A 12,843-nucleotide genomic window follows, 5' to 3' on the forward strand; every position below is an offset into this window, starting at 1 on the left:
ATATATTCCATATGCAGTGTTTTACATTTAGTGGGGAAGGGACAATGTACTTAAAGCGCTACTGTCGTTAGAAACAACTTTTTTCCATTTATTACTTCCTTAAAAACTAACCCTGGTATCTAGGGCTCTTTGGTCCTGACAACGAAGAAAGGGACGAAATTCTGAAGGGAGGGGGAGTGGGGGTGTGGTTTTCTCTCTCCTCTGCTCACTGAGTACAGTGTATCAGTGCAGCTTTCAACTGTGTGAGGAGAACACCTGTGAGATCCAGACAAGATGCAGACAGCTTGCAGCCTCTTCAGGAGAAGCATTCACATGCACAGTGACAAGAAATTCAAGGTGCTAAACTGTTATATAGAGCATGCATGGCTGCATTATAGTTATATAGACCATGCACTTAGGGTATGTTGACACTGTGAAATCTCCGCGAGCGGAATTCCATCAGGCGGACTCTGCCAAAAATACTTTGGCGGTAGGACCGCGGGGCACTGCGCCATCACCATTGATGGCTATGTAGTACTTACAGTATTCTGCACAAAGAATGAACGTTCTTTCTTTGCCTGGCACAATTTCAGCGTCGGAATTGTCTGCCGCTGAAATTCCGCAGTGTGAATGGGTCTAGCGGAAGACCCTTTCACACTGATGGTACTGTTCACTGTGTGGAATTCTACTCACGGAATTCCGCAGTGTGAACGTACCCTAGGACAGAAACCTGTACAAGTGTAAAAATGTTTGTGCAGACCTCCTGACGGGAGAGGGAAGGGAGCTCATCATACTGCAGGGGGAAAAGCCCCCAGCTTCAGAGAGGAAATCAGAAAGATTCATTACAGGAATATATATATATCAAAAGGTATTTTACATATTAACACATGCATGTTATTATGCATACAGGTTTTAGGGCACATTACTACACTGATTTAAGCATTTTATTTTCTTACTAAGGACAGTAACGCTTTAAAGAAGCAGTCCAGAAGGATTTATTTTTTGCTTATATAGTTTAGCATATTATAAGAGAATAATGTAGAGGCTGCTTGCATGGGTTGTCCGCTTTCTTAATTCCTTTTTCCCCTAATGCTGTCCACATTTCCCAAGATTCCTTTGGTTTTGCAGAGGCAGCGAAGTCCAATCAGTGCACTAGCTCTGTACCCTAAGTACAGCAAATGATAGATCAGTGACATAGAATTTCTGTCCCAAAACTCACACTATAGTCCCATATGTGTGCAGCATTATCCTGTCTCTCCTTAGCTTTTAAACACAGAGGAGCAGTTTAAGGTAATTTGGGAATTCCGCAAAACACAGAAATCTGCTGAAATTTAAAGCCCCCTTGACTTCAATGGGATTCCACTGCGTTATTCCTAAAAGTTAAACACAGGTCTTTAAATTTGGGACACATTCTTCTGTGGAATTCTGCACGGAAATTCTGCTGTGTAAACATGGCCTTTGGCTGCATCTCACAGGACACACTCAATGCTGTATTAACAGCTCATGTTGTCCTAGGCACTTGAACTTAACCTGTTAAGGATGCAGGGCATATGGGTACGCCTTTGCGTTCTGGTACTTAAGGATGCAGGGCATATTTGTACGCTTAGGTCCCGTTACCGTGGTTTCAAGCATGCTCACAAGCTGAGCACGGTTCATAACCGGTGGGTCCTGACTGCTATCAGCAGCCAGGATTGAGGGTTAATGCTGGAAATAGCTGATCGAGCCGATGCTTGGCATTAAACAACAACTTTAGGGGAAACCCCCCAAAAGGGGTGCCCTAAACTAGAAACCCCCTGCCACGATCACACCCTATCAGTCCAGCTAAGATGCTAGAGAGAGTGGGATGGTGAAAGGGTTAAAGCTGCCAGACCTCTGGGTATCCACTACAAGTCCCAGCAAGTCACCAAATTAACCCTTAGATAAATGTGTTTTACCAGAGCCTCCTTCAGAAAGGTGAGCTCATATATTTAGAGATCAAAGACCAGAGCTGATTAATTAAACATTTAATCTGATAAAAGGTATCACAGTGCTGACTATATAAAAATACAGAAACAAATGACATACAGTTACAAAAATGTATGAAAGAGTTTAGAAAGGCAAGTTCAGAAAACAAAAGATGAAGTTCTTACAGCATGATGAAATAGCAATCGTTCAGTGAGTTCCAGCTATTCTTAGGATGGTCTTGTCAGCTTGTTGCACAGCCTTCAACAACCAACTTTTAGCCTAGCATTGTTTAAATATATCATATCTGCTTTCTTGGGAGGTAGACTCCATTCCCCCCTCCCCTCTGATCCCACCAGGGGGTCTTCTCTCTTCCTGACCCCTTATCTGTTTGATTATATGATGGGACCAGAGTGCAGACTTCAAAGGAGATACCAAACAGCCAGACCTCCAATAAAATGCAATACACAAAAACAAATGATACATCGTCTGAATGACCTCTCACCCATGTCTTGGATAATACATCACACAGTTGCAATGCAATTCTGGCTACTGAAGAATGAGACCTTTGTCTTGAAACGCGTATAGCCCTGTTTGCCATCCTTATCTACTTCTATCAGTACCTTTATCATTATCTGATACCCACGACACAGCCCTCTGCAGCGCTGCAGTACCCTCATCTTGGACTACTATTGGGATCACGCGCGCGATCCAGCAAGAAGACGCCAGCTCACTTACCTGTTTATACCATCCAGCAAACGCTACGGCCGGACGCAGACCCGTGCCCACCTGTACCCCGCCGGGACCGCTGGAGCAACCACCTCTGGGCCAGAGGCAGCTCTGTGCCAGTTCCGAGCATCATCACTACCGCAGGACAGCGTGAACTACATCCCGTTGCGGACTACAGGTACCACACTGTATGTACAGCGTTTTCTGAAACTCCTTTAAAACATTGTGAACAAGTCTGGCACTCTATATATCATTACCTGCTGCACGGACATCACTTTATCATAGACTATTTCTCTAGCAAATTGACATTCATTTAAAGGTAGCTGATCGGGATATATAATTTTGCATATCATCATTTTATATATTTTTTATTAGTATATGTTTTTTAACAGTTGTAATACATCTCGTGCAAGGGCCCTGCACTGATGTATATTACATTATGAATAAATGTGTTATATCTTTTTCATGTTTCCAACTTTTATTCGGGACAATTAAGAAATATATATCTAATTTTCATCTTTTAAGTCACTACAGTATTATTTTTATCATTTTTAGAATCTTTTATTTCATTCATTTTCATCTCTTTTCTATTTTCTTTCCTATTTTCTCATTTCTTATTTCTACTGGCTCTAGAGGACTGGTTCTTGTATACACTTGTTATACATCCTTTTTCTATAGTTTCCAAAATGAACAGAGGTGTCAGCAGAGAGCACTGTGGTCAGACAGAAAGGAAATTCAAAAAGAAAGGAACTTCCTGTGGAGCATACAGCAGCTGATAAGTACTGGAAGGATTAATATTTTAAAATAGAAGTAATTTACAAATCTGTTTAACTTTCTGCCACCAGCCGATTTAAAAAAATAAATAAAATGTTTTCCTTTAAAGTTGAGTATTACATTTTTCATTGTTTTGTTATTTTTAAGGCAGAAAAGGACAGACCCCAGTATAAGCTGTTGCACTGCTGCTATCTGTCATGCAATGGATCTGGGAGAGTCCTCATTTGGCTTAAATAATAAACAGAAGCCACATCTGAAATGTTAAAGGGGTACTCCGGTGAAAACACTTTATTTTTTATTTTATTTTTAAATCAACTGGTGCCAGAGTGTTAAACAGATTTGTAAATGACTTCTATTAATAAATCTTAACCCTTCGAGTACTTATCAGCCGCTGTATGCTCCAGATGAAGTTCTTTTCTTTTTGAATTTCTTTTCTGTCTGACCACGGTGCTCTCTACTGACACCTCTGTCTGTCTCAGGAACTGTCTGGAGCTGGATAGGTTTGCTATAGGGATTTGCTCCTACTCTTTACAGTTCATGAGACAGACAGAGGTGTCAGCAGAGAGCACTGTGGTCAGACAGAAAATAAATTTAAAAAGAACTTCCTGTGGAGCATACAGCAGCTGATAAGCACTGGAAGGATTAATATTTTTAAATGGAAGTCATTTACAAATCTGTTTAACGTTCTGGCACCAGTTGATTTAGACAAAATTGTTTTTCAGCAGAGTACCCCTTTAAGAGAGAATAGAAAAGTTGTAAATGTATACACTGTTCAAGCATTAATAATACAAAATTCCCCCATGCGTGACAGATCCACGCCAGATCCAAATTAAACACAACAAGAAAAAAAGTGTATAGATCAAATAGCAAAATTATTTTATTAGGAAATGAATGCTCAAAAAAAACCATACATTTAAAAGCATATAAAAAATACATATAACAGAGGAGAGTACAGCTGGTAGAAACAGAACTAAAATGGAGGCTGGCAATAGGATGTAACCACAATGGAAATAGCTATATCAGGGGTATACTACTTTACCAGCAATCATTATCAAGAAAGCTGAATAACAGCAGTAAATGCAAAGTGCATGATGCAGGAAATAACATAAAGTGCTCCAAGGCAGGGAATTGACCCAGATGATAGCAGCAAGGTATAGAGACAATCATCACCCAGTGGACTCAGGTATGAACCAGCCTCCACCACCCGACGTTTCGCTCCAAGGCTTCTTCCCGGGCATTTTACATTGTGGTTACATCCTATTGCCAGCCTCCATTTTATTTCAGTTTCTACCAGCTGTACTCTCCTCTGTTATATGTATTTTTTATATGCTTTTAAATGTATGCGTTTTTTTGAGCATTCACGTCCTAATAAAATAATTTTGCTATTTGATCTATACGCTTTTTTCTTGTAGTGTTCAAGCATTAGTTGCACAGAACGAGTATAAAGGGCTTATCTTCAAAGGCAACCCATCTAAAGGGGTACTTCAGTAGAAAACACTTTTTTTTTTTTAAATCAACTGGTGCCAAAATGTTAAACAGATTTGTAAATTGCTTTTATTTCAAAATCTTTTTGGTTTTGACTCTGGGCCGAGGACTGTGGAGAGGGCCGTGCGGACCTTGCTGCTTCTATTCCCTTTCCTATTCCTTCTTCCTTGTTTCACTTTTTTCTATGAAAATGGTGTCTTTATTATAATGGTAACATGGCCACTTTACCTCGAATCCATAGATTCCTACATTGCTAAATCTCTGTTGCACTATATGATGCTGGAATTACACAAAGAGAGGATGCATGCAACTTATATGTTCAAAAGTTATGATTTTTGTCTTATCTGGGCGGCAATATGTTGCGAGTTTAATACTTCAAAACATGCTAATTATTGTCGTGACTCATAATTTTTCCATTTTTATCTCTCGCTGTTTTCTCTATATTTATCTTTCTCTTTTCCCTACTTCTTATCTCCAACTTTTTATTTTATTTTTACTTTCTCTCATTTTATTTCTTTTTTTTTTATTGTTCGTATTGTTTGTACTGCTTTGTATACATGCATTTCCTTTAAGTGCATTGTTTGTATTTTTGTTTATTGTTATAAAAAAAAATCTTATACATAAACAGTTAAAAAATCTTAATTCTTCCAGTACTTATCAGCTGCTGTATACTACAGGGGAAGTTGTATAGTTCTTTTCTGCCTCTACTGACACCTCTGTCCATGTCTGGAACTGTACAGAGTAAAACTCCACAGCAAACCTTTCCTGCTCTGGACAGTTCCTGACACTGACAGAGGTGTCAGCAGAGAGCAATGTGGTCAGAATAAAAAGAACAATATAACTTCCTCTTCAGTATACAGCTGCTGATTAGTACTGGAAGGATTAAGATTTTTATACAGAAGTAAATTACAAATCTGTTAATATGCAGAAGAGATTTCAGAATTTAAAATTTAGTTTGCATATATAAATGCAGCCACTGTCAGCATATAGTTCAACATACTATAGTAGAATAACATAAACCAAGAAGATTACTGATGGTGCAGAGGAATAAAGTTATAGGCAAAAAACATGCTATAGCTTTTCCTCCAAAACTGTCCTGCATCTTCTCTGCAAGACTTCTAGCTTTCTTGTTACATAGTAGTTAGTACGGTTGAAAAAAGACATACGTCCATCAAGTTCAACCAGGGAATTGAAGGGTAGGGGTGTGGCGCGATATTGGGGAAGGGATGGGATTTTATATTTCTTCATAAGCATTAATGTTATTTTGTTCCAGGAATGTATCTAATCCTGTTTTAAAGCTGTTAATTTTTCCTGCTATGACCAGTTCCTGAGGTAGACTGTTCCATAAGTTCACAGTTCTCATTGTGAAAGAGTAATAGGTGAATGAAATAGTTGAGTCCGTAGTATAACAAATCAGAATTCAATCTGTGCTGTACTTCCACTTACCTTACTATAGATGGAGCTCTTTACTGATTACAAAATAGCAGTTTCTCCGTTGTACCTAGTTTTATAGGCCCATTTTAAGTTTGGTAGCATGTAATAGAGGAGACTCCATATGATAACAGGGCATAGCTAGTAAACATTACTTTGTGATTTTGAAATATTCAAATATCTACAATTTGTTATTTAAGCAGTAATCTAAATGTACCTATTAACCTCTTAAGGACCAAGCGTTTTTCCATTTTTGCACTTTCGATTTTCCTCCTTACCTTTTAACCCCTTAAGGACCCGGGCTTTTTCCGTTTTTTCATTTTCCGTTTTTCCTCCTTAACTTTAAAAAATCATAACTCTAAAATTTTCACCTAAAATTCTATATGATGGCTTATTTTTTGCAGGGGAATAAATCTCAGACTGGGGATGATTTCTATGTGTGAAGGGGGGGGGGGGGGGGGGCTCCTGAATGACACATGCTGGGTGTTGTAGTCCCTGTTATGTGTGTGTATGCTAGTGTTTACAAACCAGTGTGCCTCCAGCTGTTGCAAAACTACAACTCCCTGCATGCCTGGACAGACTTTGGGCATGCTGGGAGTCGTAGTTTTGCAACAACTGGAGGCACACTGGTTGGGAAACACTGTCCTAGCCTATTCAGCATACACATCATGTTACACCAGTGTTTCCAAACCAGTGTGCCTCCAGCTGTTGTAAAACTACAACTCCCAGCATTCCCTGACAGTCTTTGGGCATGCTGGGAGTTGTAGTCTTGAAACAGCTGGAGGCACACTAGCCTATTCAGTATATTACAAACAAAGTGCATTGTTTCCCAACCAGGGTGTCTTCAGCTGTATCAAAACTACACCTCCCAGCATGCCCGGACAGCTTTTTGCTGTCTGGGCATGCTGGTAGTAGTAGTTTTGCAACACCTGGAGGCACCCTGGTTGGGAAACACTGGTGTATGCCCTACAGAGGTGGAGTGAATTACAACCCCCAGGAGACTACAGAGGCAGCATGCTGGTGCTATACCACAGACTGAAGACTCCTGAATGACACATGCTGGGAGTTGTAGTCCCTTTTGTGTGTGTATGCCAGTGTATCCCAACCAGGGCTGATTATATTAGTGTGCTGTGTGTAAAGGGGCTGACCCGGGAAAATAGTAGGATGGGTAAAGGGGCGATACAAACAAACAAAAAAAAGGAGCCGCCCCAAACGAGCAAAGCATATGGCATGCTGGGATTTGTAGTTTTCAGCACAGCAAGAAACAGGAAATAGAAGCAAAGATAGGAAAACAAAGTGGGGGATAAAAAGACAACAAAGAACGGAAATAGAGTAGCCTAAACAACAACAATAGAAATGAAACAAAACAAATAGGGTAAGTCAAAAAGGAAAAACACGTTGACCAATGGAGTACCCCTTTAAGCCAATTGACATTAGTAGTCTGTTTAGTTTAATTTTAAGAGGTATGATGTATCAAGTCACATAGCCCATTGGGTATATAGAAAAGCAACATGTGCCTAATGTAAAAATGACAGTGATTGGGCAATGTATAGTAGAAGATGTAGATTCAAAGGAAATGGGAAATAAAAACTTAGGATTTATATTTCTCCTTCCTGCTAGATCCACTTCTGGCTTTGGCTCAAAAACTGCAGTAGCAGTTTGAAGAAAACAAAAAAAATATAAAAAAAAAAGAAAACCTGCCAAGTGGATACCCAGCTTAACACTTGTGGTTTAGCTCTGAAGTGTACGAGATGCTGCTCCTGATCCTATTTAATATTGGATGGAACTCAGGAGTAACATCTGGTATACTCCAGAGCTGCACACTATGCTATACAAGGGATTAAATTGTAATGTATATACACAGCGACTCCACCCCAGGAAAGTAGTGACTGCAGCCCTGGGAGTATAATACAGGATGATCTCTCACCAGGCTTGCTTCCTGGCTCTCTTTGCTCCGGCTGCTCCACTCTAGCTTTATCACAGGTCCTTCTATCCTGATCAGTGCCGTAAGGGACATCAATGCCTCAGTGCAGTGCCACTGCACTCCATCTACCTACCGTCACATCACAGTGACATTCAAGCCACATATTAACCCTCGGCCCTTTATTGATATAAAGCGCCGGCTGGTCCACCAGGTGATAACAAGTAATTATTGTCTAGTCAGTAACAGAGCACTTGACTATTTATTGATTCTGTGGGTAAGCATGCGCTGCGGGAAAGCTGCGGATGCTGAAGTGACAGACACCAGGGTCACGGTGTCACTGTACTTTGTGGCCACTGCCTGCGGCTTCTTTAGAAACCTGTACACACAGTACACTACTGTTCCACTTCACCTGTGTGCCCTCCTCTCCTCACACCCATCTGTTACTGGGCAGGATACCAGCTCTGTCCCCACATTCCAGATCACACATCCCACAGACAGGGCTTTTAGACTGAGTCACCCTGGGCAAAATTTTTAGTTGGGCTCTAATTGCTAAAATATGTTACAACAACACAGTCACATATTATATGCTATGGCAGTAGTTATACAACGACTAACATTACACATATTTCCATTATAAAAGGCCCAAATAATACCGTCACACCACAAACACTACCATTACCAACAGTGACTAATACCCATTATGCTGTTAATTAATATAACCATTATACCTAACTAAACAATAGCCCCATACAGTGACCATATAGTTGTATATACCAGCTCAACACAGGATCTGTAATACCATATCATTTATTATATACAGTTACATGTAGTGACTCACAGGTGATGTCTTCTCTGATCAGAGTCATTTACTTTCCTTTGTCTTCACCATCTGGCCTAGACCACCATGACTTCTTCCAAACACAACTCGTTTTTGCAGAATCTGCAAACAAACATTTTAGGCTCTGCACTAACCTGCACTACCTTCGTCAACCTGCACACATTTTCCATGCTTAAAGCAGAAAATTGTAATAATGTCCCCTGTGATGTCACATACAGTATAGCATCCTCTTTTGTACCCGACTCAGTGTGTAGGTAGATTCCGTCATTAAATAGGTAGGTTGTCCCCTATTAAGTAGGTAGGAAGGTCCCCATTAAGTATGTTGGTAGGTCCTCCCCATTAAAGAGGTTATCCAGGCAGCTGTGGCACTGACACAAGCAAGACACTACTGTGAGCAGTGACTGGCTAAGCATACAGCTCCACACATTAGTAGCGGTTATGAGCGAGGATTGAGAGTGTAAGTATGGCTTATGTTTCTATGCCACCCTGAATAATGGTAGCAATTAAGTAGGTCTCTCTCATTAACCCCTTAAGGACTCAGCCCATTTTGGCCTTAAGGACTCAGACAATTTAATTTTTACGTTTTCATTTTTTCCTCCTCGCCTTCTAAAAATCATAACTCTTTTATATTTTCATCCACAGACTAGTATGAGGGCTTGTTTTTTGCGCGACCAGTTGTCCTTTGTAATGACATCACTCATTATATCATAAAATGTATGGCGCAACCAAAAAACACTATTTTTGTGGGGAAATTAAAACGAAAAACGCAATTTTGCTAATTTTGGAAGGTTTCGTTTTCACGCCGTACAATTTATGGTAAAAATGACGTGTGTTCTTTATTCTGAGGGTCAATATGATTAAAATGATACCCATTATTACACACTTTTCTATTATTGTTGCGCTTAAAAAAAATCACAAACTTTTTAACCAAATTAGTACGTTTATAATCCCTTTATTTTGATGACCTATAACTTTTTTATTTTTCCGTATAAGCGGCGGTATGGGGGCTCATTTTTTGCGCCATGATCTGTACTTTTTTTTATACCACATTTGCATATAAAAAACTTTTAATACATTTTTTATAATTTTTTTTAAATAAAATGTATTAAAAAAGTAGGAATTTTGGACTTTTTTTTTTTTTTTCACGCCGTGAACCGTACGGGATCATTAACATTTTATTTTAATAGTTCGGACATTTACGCACGCGGCGATACCAAATATGTCTATAAAAAATATTTTTTACGCTTTTTGGGGGTAAAATAGGAAAAAACGGACGTTTTACTTTTTTATTGGGGGAGGGGATTTTTCACTTTTTTTTTACTTTTACTTTTACATTTTTTTCTACACTTGAATAGTCCCCATAGGGGACTATTCATAGCAATACCATGATTGCTAATACTGATCTGTTCTATGTATAGGACATAGAACAGATCAGTATTATCGGTCATCTTCTGCTCTGGTCTGCTCGATCACAGACCAGAGCAGGAGATGCCGGGAGCCGCACGGAGGAAGGAGAGGGGACCTCCGTGCGGCGTTATGAATGATCGGATCCCCGCAGCAGCGCTGCGGGCGATCCGATCATTCATTCAAATCGCAGATTCACACTGCCGCAGATGCCGGGATCTGTATTGATCCCGGCACCTGAGGGGTTAATGGCGGACACCCGCGAGATCATTGCCGGCGGGTCCCTGGCTGCGATCAGCAGCCGGGATCAGCCGCGCATGACACGGGCATCGCTCCGATGCCCGCGGTTATGCTTATGACGTAAATGTACGTCCTGGTGCGTTAAGTACCACCGCACCAGGACGTACATTTACGTCCTGCGTCCTTAAGGGGTTAAAGGGGTATTCCAGGAAAAAACTTTTTTTTATATCAACTGGCTCCAGAAAGTTAAACAGATTTGAAAATGACTTCTATTAAAACATCTTAATCTTTCCAATAATTATAAGCTATTGAAGTTGAGTTGTTCTTTTCTGTCTGGCATCAGTGCTCTCTGCTGACATCTCTGCTTGTCTTGGGAACTGCACAGAGTAGAAGAGGTTTGCTATGGGGATTTGCTTCTACTCAGGACAGTTCCCGAGACAGGTGTAATCAGAGAGCACTTAGAAAAGAACAACTCAACTTCAGCAGCTCATAAATACTGAAAGGATTAAGATTTTTTAATAGAAGTCATTTACAAATCTGTTTAACTTTCTGGAGCCAATTGATATATATAAATTTTTTTCCTGGATAACCCCTTTAAGTAGGTATGGCCCTCCATAAGGTGGATAGGGCCCCTGATAAGTGTTCCCATTAAGTATGTAGGGCCCTGAGAGGTATGTGCCCCTGTCAGATAGTGTTCACTCAGTATTTAGATATGGCCCAAGATAGAGGGCTTCTCCAGTAGGTTGATTCCTCAATAAGTAGGTAGTCCCCCTTCAGTTAGGTATATTCCTTCATCAGGTAGATATGTTTCTCCCCAGTAGGTAAGCAGATAGGGCACCCTCAGTAGGTAGATAGGATCCCTGGTAGGTATGTCTCCCCATTAAGGTAGGCATGTAAGGGTCAGTAGGTAGACTGGACCCCTGGTATCTATACACCCCAGTAGATAGAGCCCCTGGTAGGAACATCCCCTTATCGGGTAGGTACGTCCCTACAATAGGTACACAGGTAAGACTCCCCCAGTAGGTAGATAAGGCCCCTGGGAGGTATATCCCTCCAGTTGATAGGCAGGTAGGGCTTTCCAAGTGGGTAGATATGGGCCCTGGTGGGTATGTCCCTATCAGGTAGGGCTCTCCCAATAGGTAAATAAGGCCCCTTGTAGGTATATTCCCTCCAGTAGGTAAATAGGGCCATTGAGAGGTATGCCCCCCCCCCCAATCAGGTAGAAAGGGCGCAATAGATAGTGCCTCTGGTTGTTATTACCCCGAGTAGGTAGGGCTAGATAGGGCCAATGAGAGGTAGGACTCCCCCATCAGGTAGGCAAGTAGGGAGGGCTCCCCCAGTAGGCAGATAGGGCCCCTGAAAGGTATGTCTCCCCATTATGTAGGGCTCCCCAGTAGGTAAATAGAGTCCCAGATAGATATGCCCCCCCCCCCCTCAGGTACAACTCCCCATTAGGTAATCAGATAGGTATGCCGGTACCCTCATTAGGTAGTAAGTAACCCCCATGTTTGACCACATTGTATACGACTTGCATATTTGGCTCACAGCAGGGACTTCCGCATGCTCTGTTTTGACGGTGGTGCAAGCAATAAGTGATATCATTGCACATGACTAGGCCGGGATGCTGACATCCTGCTTGGTTCCTGGCTTCCTTTAAGTAACTCGAAGTATAAAGACTGGGCAATCAGACTGATTGTTCTGCCATATATTTCAGCTACACGTGCAGAAGGACGTGCATAAAGCTGAAAGCGGTGTTCTGCAGTCCCAGAAACTGGGGCACCAAGTCTAATGTGAGCAAATCGGGGGAACCATATACACTGCTCAAAAAAATAAAGGGAACACTGAGATAACACATTCTTGATCTGAATGAATGAACTAATCGTATGAAATACTTTTGTCTTTACATAGTTGAATGTGCTGACAACAAAATCACACAAAAATGATCAATGGAAATCAAATTTATCAACCGATGGAGGTCTGGATATGGAGTCATACTCAAAATCAAAGTGGAAAACCACACTACAGGCTGATCCAACTTTGATGTAATGTCCTTAAAACAAGTCAAAATGAGGCTCAGTAGTGTGTGTGGCCTCCACGT

At 40.9% G+C, this 12,843-nt stretch overlaps 1 long non-coding RNA gene across 1 annotated transcript in view; it reads left to right on the forward strand.

The window, feature by feature from the left end:
* Nucleotides 1–248: 248 nt before the first annotated feature.
* LOC130361897 (uncharacterized) overlaps nucleotides 249–12,843 on the forward strand; it is an 85,043-nt gene continuing 72,448 nt past the window's right edge. The window contains exon 1 of the long non-coding RNA XR_008891194.1: nucleotides 249–336. This is a non-coding gene — a long non-coding RNA (uncharacterized LOC130361897). The remainder of the gene's footprint in view (nucleotides 337–12,843) is intronic.

This window comes from Hyla sarda, chromosome 3 (genome assembly GCF_029499605.1).
Source record: "Hyla sarda isolate aHylSar1 chromosome 3, aHylSar1.hap1, whole genome shotgun sequence".
Taxonomy (NCBI): Eukaryota; Metazoa; Chordata; class Amphibia; order Anura; family Hylidae; genus Hyla; species Hyla sarda.